The sequence below is a fragment of the Lepisma saccharinum genome, chromosome 9 (assembly GCF_977018435.1).
Source record: "Lepisma saccharinum chromosome 9, izLepSacc3.1, whole genome shotgun sequence".
NCBI lineage: Eukaryota > Metazoa > Arthropoda > Insecta > Zygentoma > Lepismatidae > Lepisma > Lepisma saccharinum.
The window spans coordinates 84647290-84659358 of record NC_139237.1 but is presented as its reverse complement, the minus strand read 5'-3'; the positions used below and the strand labels follow the sequence as shown (position 1 = coordinate 84659358).

General features: G+C 39.3%; 1 protein-coding gene and 1 pseudogene across 2 annotated transcripts in view; one reads left to right on the top strand and one right to left on the bottom strand.

Annotated features, from left to right (window-relative positions):
- The window catches only part of LOC145992796 (glucose dehydrogenase [FAD, quinone]-like), an 82628-nt gene that overhangs the window by 3127 nt on the left and 67432 nt on the right, over positions 1–12069 (top strand). The window lies entirely within an intron of this gene.
- Positions 2476–12069, bottom strand: part of LOC145992212 (glucose dehydrogenase [FAD, quinone] pseudogene) — a 50383-nt pseudogene continuing 40789 nt past the window's right edge. Inside the window, exon 2 of the transcript XR_014442150.1 lies at positions 2476–4585. The product of XR_014442150.1 is annotated as a glucose dehydrogenase [FAD, quinone] pseudogene (transcript). The remainder of the gene's footprint in view (positions 4586–12069) is intronic.

Below are 12069 nucleotides of genomic sequence, written 5' to 3'. Positions count from 1 at the left end.
ATTTAGACCACAATTCTGAAATACATAATTTTACCATTTTATAGGAATTGCGTTTTTTTGTTTATATATATATATATATATATATATATATATATATATATATACTTTAGCATGCTATTACATTTAAGTATATATTTCATAGATATGCATTTTAAAGGCAGGTGCTTGAAATATTATTTTTTTCCCTCCGAAATTGACAACATAAAAAAAGGGGGCCCTAATTTAGACCTTTTCCTCTATTAGTATCATGGCCGTACATAAGGGGCGGGTTTAAAGGGTCCGGGACCCTTCTATTGGTTTAGTAAACATTTTGCACTAATTGCAAAATCAAACAAACGTCTCAATATTGGTCAAAATACTACGTTGGTTGAAAAGATTGTGAAAGTTATATTAATATCTCACACACACTAGAGTGAGAGTTTCATAAACCCCAAATATATATTGTTATGCTTAATGTAATTAATGTACATCAAATCAATATTTAGATCCAAGCTGTTTACATACACATTTTTTATTGGTTGTATTTCAAAAGTATTTATTAATAATAAGTAAGTAGGACAGGGTGGGTACCCACCGGGAATTCCTTGAATTCCGTGAATCCTGTGTGAATTATTGTGTCCGGAAATTCTACGTGAAATTGCAACTTTTATTAATCAAAGTCCCATGGAATTCATACATCTTTATAAAGGCTCTGAGGCAAGTTTTTCACAGTATAGGTTTTTTTTTTATCGAGGAAGGAGAAGAAAGCTGCTGGGAAAATAAAACAGAATTATTTCAACCCGTTTACTTTGGTAGTGTGTTTTGCAGAATAGTCTATCTGACAAACGAAAGATTGGAAGATAAGATATCCTAAAATTGAATAGACAAATTTGAGTTCGAAGTTCTTGTAAAATTAACAAATGTTCGTAGATGAGTATATCCCGTAGCATCCGTCACTTGTGTTTGAAGATGTATTTCGAGTCTGAATATGTGGAATTGCAAATGTAAACTCCGTACTTTAAATTAAATATTTTAAGTACATGTACCGTTTAATTGAATTGATTTCGAATTTTTTGATACATTGGAATCACACAGACTTTTTATTGTTCATATATTTGTGTGTGCATCTGTTAATGGTGAGATTCGTAATAGGTTGATGTAGAGAAAACATCTGCTTGTATACCCTTGAATTTTTGGAAAGTTCACCTTGAAAACCGGGAATTATACATGAATTTTATCATTGTCCTAGAGTGGCCAACCTGTACTATTAAAATTGTACCATTATTGGACTGCTAAGTTAGACACTACTCATTATTTTTTTTCTACGGCCATGGTATTATTATTTAATGGCAATTTGAAACGTAGAACATATGCTTGTATGACAGAAGTTCTGTTGCTATCAATTTCACCAAATTAATAATCAATTTTACTTTGTCGTATTAAAGTTCTAGTGTAATGCACAAAAAATCTTGCAACGTTTAGACTTTCATGGTGTTAATATGCACTGTGAATCGTGGTACCCATTTTTAGTTTATATTGAAATTCGTGTAGTTGTTACCCTTGTTTCAATATTGTATGCATAGGAGTGCTTTATTGAGTATGATATTACATAATTTTAGGAGTTAGGCAATATCTTATGTTAACAGTCGGTATTAGATTGTAAGTAGATTCTTGTTTTACTTTGGAAAAAGAAAATAGTCTGACGATATTGACACAATTTCCATTAACAATACAATACCATGCTTAGAATGAGGAAAATGTAAAAGCAATTATCGCAGAAGAATGTCTTGGATACCAATTGTTATTTCCTGTTTGTATGTACGTGCTCGTAATGATTGTATCCTACCCGGATCTTGTTGTCTTTTACGTTTCTTTCTTCCATTTTATGAGAAACATTAGCCATTTTCTTTTGTAAATTGAGGTAGCAATGTAAAGAGAAAGTGCACCTGGAGGCTATAAGTTGGAGGGAAGAAAATGCAAGGCGCACACTTCACCTTGACAGCGCGTATGTATTTCACACTAAATTTCTCCAAATTGTGATATTTTAAAGGGACCACCTTGGTTATTCTTTCCGAAGGAATCTCGAGAAAGTAGAGTTAAAATGTGTTTGTTGAAAGCTGAATTTTGTCTCAATTTTTTTTTTAGTGGGTTGTCAGATGTATTATTTTCTTCCGAGAAGGTTAGTGTCAATCTCTCTTCATTGCACTGCAACGTGTAAAATGCAAGTTCTTCCACGCTAGTGTTGTACGAGTAATTGGTACTGAGGCTGAATATAATTTATTCTTTTATCATTTTTCTGTACCTGTATCGTCAGATGTTACTTTTCCTCCCTTTTTTGTGGTCGTGTAAATTTGTCACCGTAGCGTCTATATTTTTTGTTGCCTTTATTATTAATAAGAGTAGAGTCGTTCCTATTAGTATTGTAATATTCATTTTTACAATAACAATTCCTGGTAGTTGTTTCTGAGTAAAACACAATTTAAAATTACGTCATCATTGTGTTACAATATATTTATTATCATGGAAGTAAATAACAGAGAACTGAAGTCAACAGGTTTACATGGTAGAGAAATTGTTCCCTCATTTAATGTTACAAGTAATCAATGAATAGGCCTAACTGGAATTAATTTTATGTTGGTTTCTCTAGAAAGAAGCAATAACATGTTCGTAACAACGCTAAATATGTACTTTCATTTCATTATTTTTGGTGTATTAATAATATAAATAATAATATTCACGGTCCTTCCCAGAATACAATTGTCATCACTGCGAGTTATATTACGGGAGGCGTTATTTTAATTTTCCAATCTTGCTTAATCAGATCGGCGCCCTTCTCACCAATCATGATCGTTGGAGTGTTGATGCAGCAGCTGGGGACAAGAGGCATTATGGACGCGTCAACGACTCTGAGGTTTTTAATCCCATGCACCCTTAGCCTGGGGTCGACCACCGCTGTTTCGTCACCCTCGGGACCCATCTTGCAAGTCCCAGAAGGATGGTACCCTGACGCGGTGTAGTGGGTGGCTACGCACCTCCAGTAATCCGTCGTGTTGAATTCGTAGTCGGTACATCCCGGAAGTCGGGTGGTGGCCAGTTTGCCTCCGATCTTCTTGATGGAGTCGGTCTGCAGGAGTCGAAGGGTGATGTTGACCCCTTCCATGAGAGCGTCCAGATCGTAGGGATCGTCGAAGTAGCCCGTGAAGATCTTGGGATCGTCGGCTGGGTCTGTGGTGTTCAGTTCGATGCGTCCTCTGCTTCTGGCGTGGGTGTACGTTGGACCCACTAGTAGCGCGTCGTAGTAAGCCAGCTCGTTGGCATTTATAGATGCGTCGTTGGGGTTCTCGAAGAACTCATCCCTGAAGATGGGCACGTAGACGTACAGGAAGTCTGGATAGTCTATGGAGGCAGGCTCCAGCTTCGATTGGATGAAGCTGACGACCTGTAGAGGGCCGTTGCTCGCGAGACGCCCTCTTCGACTCTTGTAGAAGGTGTACTCGTCGCATTTCTTCTCCTCCTCGTCCGGCAGAACCGCGGTCTCGTTGAGCAAGAGGACGATCCCGTCAAGGCTCACGTGATCCATCAAGTTCAATCCGACAGGGAGCTCGTGCACAAAAGGAACGTTCATGTCCTCAAGGTGCTGCCTCGGTCCTATCCCGGACAGCAAGAGTATTTGCGGGGAGTTGATCGCTCCTGCGGAAACGATCACTTCCTTCCTCGCCATCACGGTTGCAGTTACACCTTGACGCTTGTATTCCACCCCGAACGCCGTCTTCGTTTTCGGGTCTATGAGGATTTTGGTCACCAGCGTGTTCTTGGCGACGTGGAAGTTGTACCTGTGCCGTATGGGCCGAAGGAAACCTCTGTTGGTGCTCCAGCGCTCTCCGTCTTTCGATATGGACTGGCACCTCATGACGCCTCCCTGGTAGGCTCCGTTGAGGTCCCTTTCCGGCACCCCAAGCTCCTTCCAGCCTTCGATGATCGGGCGCACGTTGATGTCGACGTACGGGAACGATTGCACAGACTGGTACCCACCGGTCCTGTGGTACGGCGTCCTCGCATACTCGGAATCCCTGTTGTCCTCAGACTTGTAGAAGTAGGGCCACACGTCCTTGGCTCCCCAGCCGGGATTCCCCATATCCTCCCAGATGTCATAGTCGCGGACGTTCCCCCTGGCGTAGATCATGGTGTTATGGGAGCTGCAACCCCCGAGGACCCTCCCTCTCGGCCAGTCGCATCTTCCCTCCGGACGACCCAGGCATCCTTTCCCGTCCGGCTCCGTCTTGAAGTGCACCTCTATCTCGTCCCTCGGAGACTTGGCCGGGAACTGACCGTCGTAGAACTCGTCCCCTCCGCGCTCGATCAGAAGCACGTGCCAGTTGGTCACCTCGGAGAGCCTGTTGGCGACCACGGACCCCGCCGAGCCTCCGCCGACCACGATGTAGTCGTAGTGCTCCACGATGGGTTGGTTGGGAACCTCCTCTCCCTCGAATCTGCTCACCACGATGTTCATCAGCGCCAGGAAGATGGCCCTGGACGGCGGGCACTGTGTGTCGTAGGGTGTCACCCGGCAGCAAGACGGGAACAGCGGCATCTTTGCGTTGGATATCTGAAGTAGAAGAAATCATTCATCACTTAAGAACTGAAAATCAAGTTTAATACATCAGAATTCCGCCACCATGCACTTTGGTTATTACCACTACTTTTCAAGTAATTGTTATTTTTCTAGAGTGTAAGGGAGATTTCAGAACGAAGCGACAAGTGACACGTTTCTTGGAAGCGAACACTCAGGAATCAATGCAACCTTTCGAAGCGAAGAAACGCAACAAGTCACACGCGTCGCTCGGACTGCCGTTTGTCGATTCGGTCTGAAAGCTCCCAAAGTTGGATGACCGTTTCGAAAAATACCCAACTGTCAAACTCTCTTCCACATCACCCTGTACTGCACCTGGGCAAGTTTCTGGCCTCTAGACTCACAGTCAGTATAATATTATTGGTGACGTGTCTCTTATCATTTTTCATTCCCCTTCTTTGGCATTTGCGAAAAGTTGCAGATAAACGAAGCAAATCAATCAGTCAGTAATTTTCTATACCTTTTTAAGGGAAATGATAGATGTAGTGGTAGTACATTGCAGCGTAGTATGGTTGGCAGAATATTAGTCTCTCCTGCTCCTACATAAAACATAGAGGAAAAATATTGAAATATAATGGAAAGAGTTTTAAAAAAAATCAAGCATGATCAAAGTCAACCGCCCTGGAAATGGACCAGGAGTAATATAAATCTTAGCAGTAGAGAAATAAACTTTTTTTGAGAGAGAGAGAGAGAGAGAGAGAGAGAGAGAGAGAGAGAGAGAGAGAGAGAGAGAGAGAGAGAGAGAGAGAGAATGTCCACGTTACTTAGTTACTTAACAGTATGATTTCGGAAAAAGCTGAGATATGATTTCGCAAACTTTTCCGATTCACAATACTGCCTCGTGTGTTGGGTCGCCACCGAATGTTCTGGGTTCGAGTCCCAGGCTATTATGAAATAAGCAGGAAATGGACGTTACAAATGCATTCAGATACAAATAGAGAGAATGAGAGTAAATCTATCACTTGGAATCCATCAAGTATATGAAATGGTTAATTATTTTTCTAGTTACATGTTAGCGTGGTTGTAGTGGTGAAATAGTTCATTTTTTGAGATTTCTATTAGGTTTGTTCCGAATACAAGGCGAAAAAATCTTCAAGATCAACAGAATTCTAAGATGTTCAGAAAATCTTGACATGCAAGAAATATCATGCGAGAAATATATCAATATGAAAATTTAGAAATTAAAAACTCGGTTCATACACGCACACACACACTTCTTTCCTCGGCCACCCCCGTAGAACAAAGGTGGCTCAGTGCACTTCATTTGATTCGTTGGTAAGGGTTAATTGAGGAAACACGACTTACTCAAACCAAGTTTTCAATTTGAAAAAAAAAAAAAAAAAAAAAAAAAACTCCTTATATTTGGCTATAACAAGAAAATCCTGACAGGTTCTCAGAAAAATGCATTATACACCCAAAATGTAAACTGAATGTATGCCAAAAATTGCCAAAATATGCAGCATGCATGTGGTGTCATTGTCTTACATGTTTGTCACAAAGGATATTTGAAGTGATTTAAATGTTAATTGATTTAATTGCATGTTTCTATAGTTTGTATCAACATAACGTACGGAATTGTATAAACCGTAGTTTTGAAATTTATTTATTGTTATTGAACAACTAGCTGATTGCCCGGCGTTACCCGGGTATTTTTTTATCCCAATCTTCTATTCGACAGGAAAATAATGAATTGTAACTATAGTGTAAAACAAACTTGGAGTTGAACGGCATTGGGAGTGCCACTATTCATCTTAGTGACCCAGAAAACTATGGATTCCACACTAATATCGGTCGTTTTTGATTATTTTTATGTCACCCCATCCTCCCACCCCCACCCCTAGGGGTGACAGGGTTGTCTTAACCCCAGAGTATTTCTTTCCAGATTGTAAGTGATATGTGATGAAATTGCTAGAGGATAGCAATATCGCACCTTTTGTGTAGGCAACGAACTTCGCCGTGCTGTGTTGCAGGAAGCATAACTTGCAGGATATGACACGAAAATGCCACGCAACAGGACGCTATTTTATATCCCCTTCCCACCCCCACCCGTAAGGGTGCCGGCGGTGACTTACCCCCCACAGTATTTCTTTCGAGATTGCAAGTGATACGTGTACCAAGTTTGGTTGAAATCGCTCCAGGCGTTCGAGAGTTATTGCTGAACAAATGCACACACACATACACAATCATACATCCATTTTTATATATAGAGAGATAAAGAAGCACTATTTATAAAATAAAATATTTTTTGTAAAAGCATCAATGTTTTTTTTTAGTATATAAACATAAATGACAACAACTTATTGTTAAAATAAAAATATAAAATATGTATTAAAATAATTGGAACGAGCCGATTTGTGTCTTAGGGAACTATGTGTTGTGTGCGTAGGTGTGGATATACATGCGCCCTAAATATTCTCTCCATCCCCTGCTCTACGTCCTTAATCTAACAGTAAGGCAAATCATTATTACAAGGAAACAATTAATTTCGAAATATCGACAACAGCGAAAGCTACCCACAAGAAGATTCAAGTGAATGTTCTAGAAGGAATTTTAAGCATATATAATTTTTGTGCTTTTCCCGAACATCCTGGAATTTGAAAACAGCTTCCTTGGAAACGACCAACGGTCCAGCCCAGCCTTAACACTGCAGTGGTCGCCCGGATCACAATAGTGATTCTCTCGTATATTTTCACGTGCTACTCCAGTTTGGCAACACTCTTGACCTTGGCTTCCAGTCTACCTTCCTGGAACGGTCCAGGAACTATGTTCGTGCAGCCATTATTTAAAACTAGCTGATTACTCGGCGTTGCCCCGGTATTTATTTATCCCAATCTTCTATTAGACAGGAAAATAATGAATTGTAACTATAGTGTAAAATGAACTTGGAGTTGAACGGCATTGGGAGTGTCACTATTGATCGTAGCGACTCCGAAAAACTATGCATTCCAAACTAATATCGGTCGTTTTCGATTATTTTTACATGTCACCCTACCCCCCACCCCTACGGGTGCCAGGGGTGTCTTACCCCCCAGAATTTCTTTTCAGACTGTAAGTCGTATGTGTATCAAGTTTGGTTGAAATCGCTCCAGGCGTTCGATAGTTATGCCGGAACAAACATATATACATACATGCATTTATATATATATATATATATATATATATATATATATATATATATATATATATAGATTTATCCATTGTTGACTTGTTTTTAAAGCTCATATCTCAATGGAGGACAATAGTGATCTACACGACCATTGTCGAAAATTTTTTAGGATTCGTATGTTTTTTGTGGACCCATGGACTTAGATCTAAGGAAGAGATTAGTGAAATGTTTTGTGTGGAGTGTAGCACTATATGGTGCAGAAACCTGGACGTTGAGAAGAAATGAAGAGAAACGACTCGAAGGTTTTGAAATGTGGACATGGCCAAAATTGGAGCATGTAAAATGGACGGACAAGGTAGAAACGAAGCCGTACTGAAAAGAGTTGGTGAAAGAAGATCTATACTGGAGACCATCAAGAAGAGGAAAACAAACTGGTTAGGACACTGTCTAAGAAGAAACTGCCTGCTAAGTGATGCCTTGGAGGGAATGGTTGAAGGAGGAAAAGTCCGCGGAAGAAAGAGATATCAGCTTATGGATGATATTAAATTAACTGGGTCGTATGCTATTACGAAGCGTAAGGCAGAGAATAGGGAAAGCTGGAGATTGCAGTGAAAAACCTGCCAATTAGGCAGAAAACAATGAATGAATGAATGTAGTAGTTATATATATGTAAGTCCGTGTTTCTAAAATCTGTTATTAATATATGAAGTGGGTGTGTCCAAATCACCAAAAACCTACTTTAGAATTTCTTTTTGGGAAAGAAAATAATAAAAGTAAGATTCCAAGATATGTATTCTTGTTTGGTTTCATCACATCCAAACGTAATGCACTAGATTTAGAATTTTCTCCCCACGGTAATGTTTTGAGTGGAATAATTTATGATTTTTTGTTAAGTGAACCAGTATACTTCAAAAAGAACATTCTGGCTAGAAAAAATTTGACCAATAATAGGTAAACACGATAATATTATATGGATCACAATAGTGATCCACGCGACAAATGATGGGAGTTTTTTTTTCCCACGCAACCATTGTAGTGTTGAGGGATGAAACGTTAGCCCAAAATTTGAACGTAGTCGTACTCACCCACCGTCTTTGCAAGCTGAGTATCCGAGTGGAATCCGAACGTGCCGCCGGTAATATGCGGAACAGGAGAATAACTCCATGTTAATTAGTCACGCTAACCATGTTGGGTTTGTTTTTGTAATATCCTTGAGTACGTCACGATAACAATACCCTTTAATTTTTCATGCTTAAAAGGGGAGCTGTCACTTCATCGTTCCCTTCGATAGCCTTGCCCGCTTTTCTATCAACGCTGAACTGTTCATTCTAGGACAGCCACGCAGGAAAAGCACGTTCTTGTAACGGTTACGTCAATCAACGTGTATTTGCTATGAGGACCCCAGGAAATGTCAAAACTGGATTGCTATGTGCGATTTCAGATCATCCCACACTATCCGCAGTAAGAAAGAAGTAAGTGCAAGCAATAAAACGTGACTTGTGAAACAGTAGGCGTTTTCTTATTGGTTATCACTTGGCGCGCCATTTGGAAGAAGGACCTTATCAGGCAGATCTGACCTGGATGTTGTGGCACGCTGCATAAACCCCGTTTTGTTTCAAGATTACATGTCACCGTGAAATGTCACTACGACGCCAGACACCACTATGTAGTGTATCTGTTAGAAATTTTAAGTTATTGACAAAGTGCAAACGAAATATCTGACAGCGGATTATCAGGATGAGCGACGTATGACTTACTTCCTGTTCTTGATCCTGCGTTTCTTTTAACCCCCTTTCTTCTGGATAACATCATTCCACTGCTATAACTTAGTTAAGTCGGAATTATTGTAAGATATTATGCATATGGATACTTTTTTTTTTTTTTTTTGCTTGGATTCGAACCATAAATCGTCGTGTGAGAACTAGAGAAACGTAACTCAACAAATTTACAGGAGAGAGGAAATAATGTATTCTCCTGAATATGTCTCATTCTTTAACCCATTGACGTCATGTTTAAATACCTTCGGAGTTGACCAAGAAATCGTATATAAATTCCGTAGTACGGCAGTTTGGAGTGCAAAAATAAGTTAAAATAAATTGCCTACATAAAAGTTGAAAATGTTAAGTTTTCTAAGTTTTCCATAAAAACCCAACTTTGGATCAAAGGGTTGAAATGTGAGAATATTTAAGCTTTATTGGCTGAGAACTGTGTAATAATCCAATATTTTTCTGAAAATTATCTCTGGTTTGGGATGTGTAGAAAAAGAGTTTCAAAGGAATAGTAGCATTGAACACCAGATTCCACGAAAAATCGAGTTTTGATCCTAGTGTCGGAATAACAGATTATATGCGTTTTGAGAGGCTAAATATGCATAAAAACTCGAAAATGACTTATAAATTTAAATTGGTTACTAAACTGGGAAAAATGCGAAATTTTGATGCCATAATGGCAGCTGAGGAGAGCGGCATACGATAAAGAAATGTTTTTTTCTTACTCCACACAAACACATCGAGTGGCGCTATACTGAAGGAATTTCAAACATCACACATTTGGACTTCGTTTTAGAATGAATACAAGTGACATCTATGAGCTACAAACTGAACTACGTGCATTTCTGTCAAGCAGTGTAGCATTGCGAGCTGAGCTCGTCATACGACTTATGTGTCATAACAGGTTCATGCGAGTCCTGCTCGTCATATGACGCGAATGGGTTAAAAAGGTAAGTAAATTGGAGATACGTGACTCCACCTTACTGCTAAGGATTAGAAGTGGAGATATGTGATTCTGACTCCTTATAGATCTCTTCAGAAGTTTATGTATTCAGAACTGAGAAATGAAAACTGTTTGTTCTCATACGACGAAACAACAGTGACCTCCTGTTCGAAGTAAATATTATTCTCGGTATAAGAGCAATAAATTCTGCAAAGTACTAAAATGAGTTAAGATAGTATCATTGAAACTTAATTGTTCAATCAGAAGAGATCGCCATTTGAAGATCAACAATTACATAATATTTGCCCGACCCGTGGCCGAGTGGTTAGCACATCGCGCTGCGACGCCAAGGGTCCCGGGTTCGAATCCAGGTCGGGCTTGGTTGTTTGTGAATGTCCATTCATCAATTTCATTACTCATCCCCATCTTCGCAAATTAGCCAAGAGGCACAAAACGCGAAGTAAAATAAACTAAATCAATCAAATCAAATCAATCAAATTACATAATATTTGTACACACCTGTTCACATAAAGTGTCACATTAGAACATTTGAGCATGAAAATTGACATCCTTATAATTAGAAATATCCGTACTGCAAAAATTAGGATTATTATTTCCAGAGCGCGTTTTTGGAAGATTTGTGTGAATTCTTTAGTACATGTACCTAATTTGTGAATTACGTGTTATGTGATGTTCCAATGAATTTTCGGTATTTTGACAAGTCTGCACAGCATGCAGGGCGTTCCTATATCTTTAACTAATTTCCTACATCTCTTACCAAAGTTCTCCTTCTCCCAATGTTCTTGGTGTTTGCTTCACTTCCTCCCCTTTACGGCAGCAGCGAAAGAGTGGTTACAAGAGCTGGAAGTCACCGAGAAAAATAGAACTGGGAGACCTAGGTAGACAATAGAGGGTGAGATTGTGTGAATTCCTATGATTAAGAATCCAATAACTCAGAAGGACTACCGAAACACTTGCTCAAACACTTCCTTTCGGTTGTTCCAATTTTTCTAGTAGCAAGACATCATGGTATACTTAATCATATTTCACTAAAAATTGTTAGCATAACATGCATATATATTTATTTGATCTGTAATGAAAACAATTGAATGCCACATCTATCTGCCAATGGTTGTTTACATGCATCCATGTGAAGCCTTCCGACCTTGATGCAAAACTTATTTCTGCATGATCTAGTACTTTTGCAGATGTGTGGAAATTGCACGATTAATGTGATGATTCCAGTAAAAGTAAATATTTCTTGCCCTACTTCCATGATGGTTAATGGGGAACACACAAGCTTCCGTCTTTTTTAAGTCTGTACACCCACCGGCGAAAGAAACAGTAGGCGAATTGTCCACCACCATTTTCATTCGGTCTGTATTACACAATGTGATGACAATGAATTGAAATAATGACGTCAATAAGCAGAGAACAATGGCTGCTTCGAACCAACATAGTTTCATTCCTTAAAACAACACAGGATGAAGATTAAAAAGTAATGAAAATAGTTGTGGCCGATTTGCCTACCATTATCTTTGCCGTTGACTGTACAAACAAGAACGAATGCCAAGATATACGTCATGTATTTTCTGATATGCTAATGATGGCAGAATTTTTTAAAATTTCAGACGAATTTGCA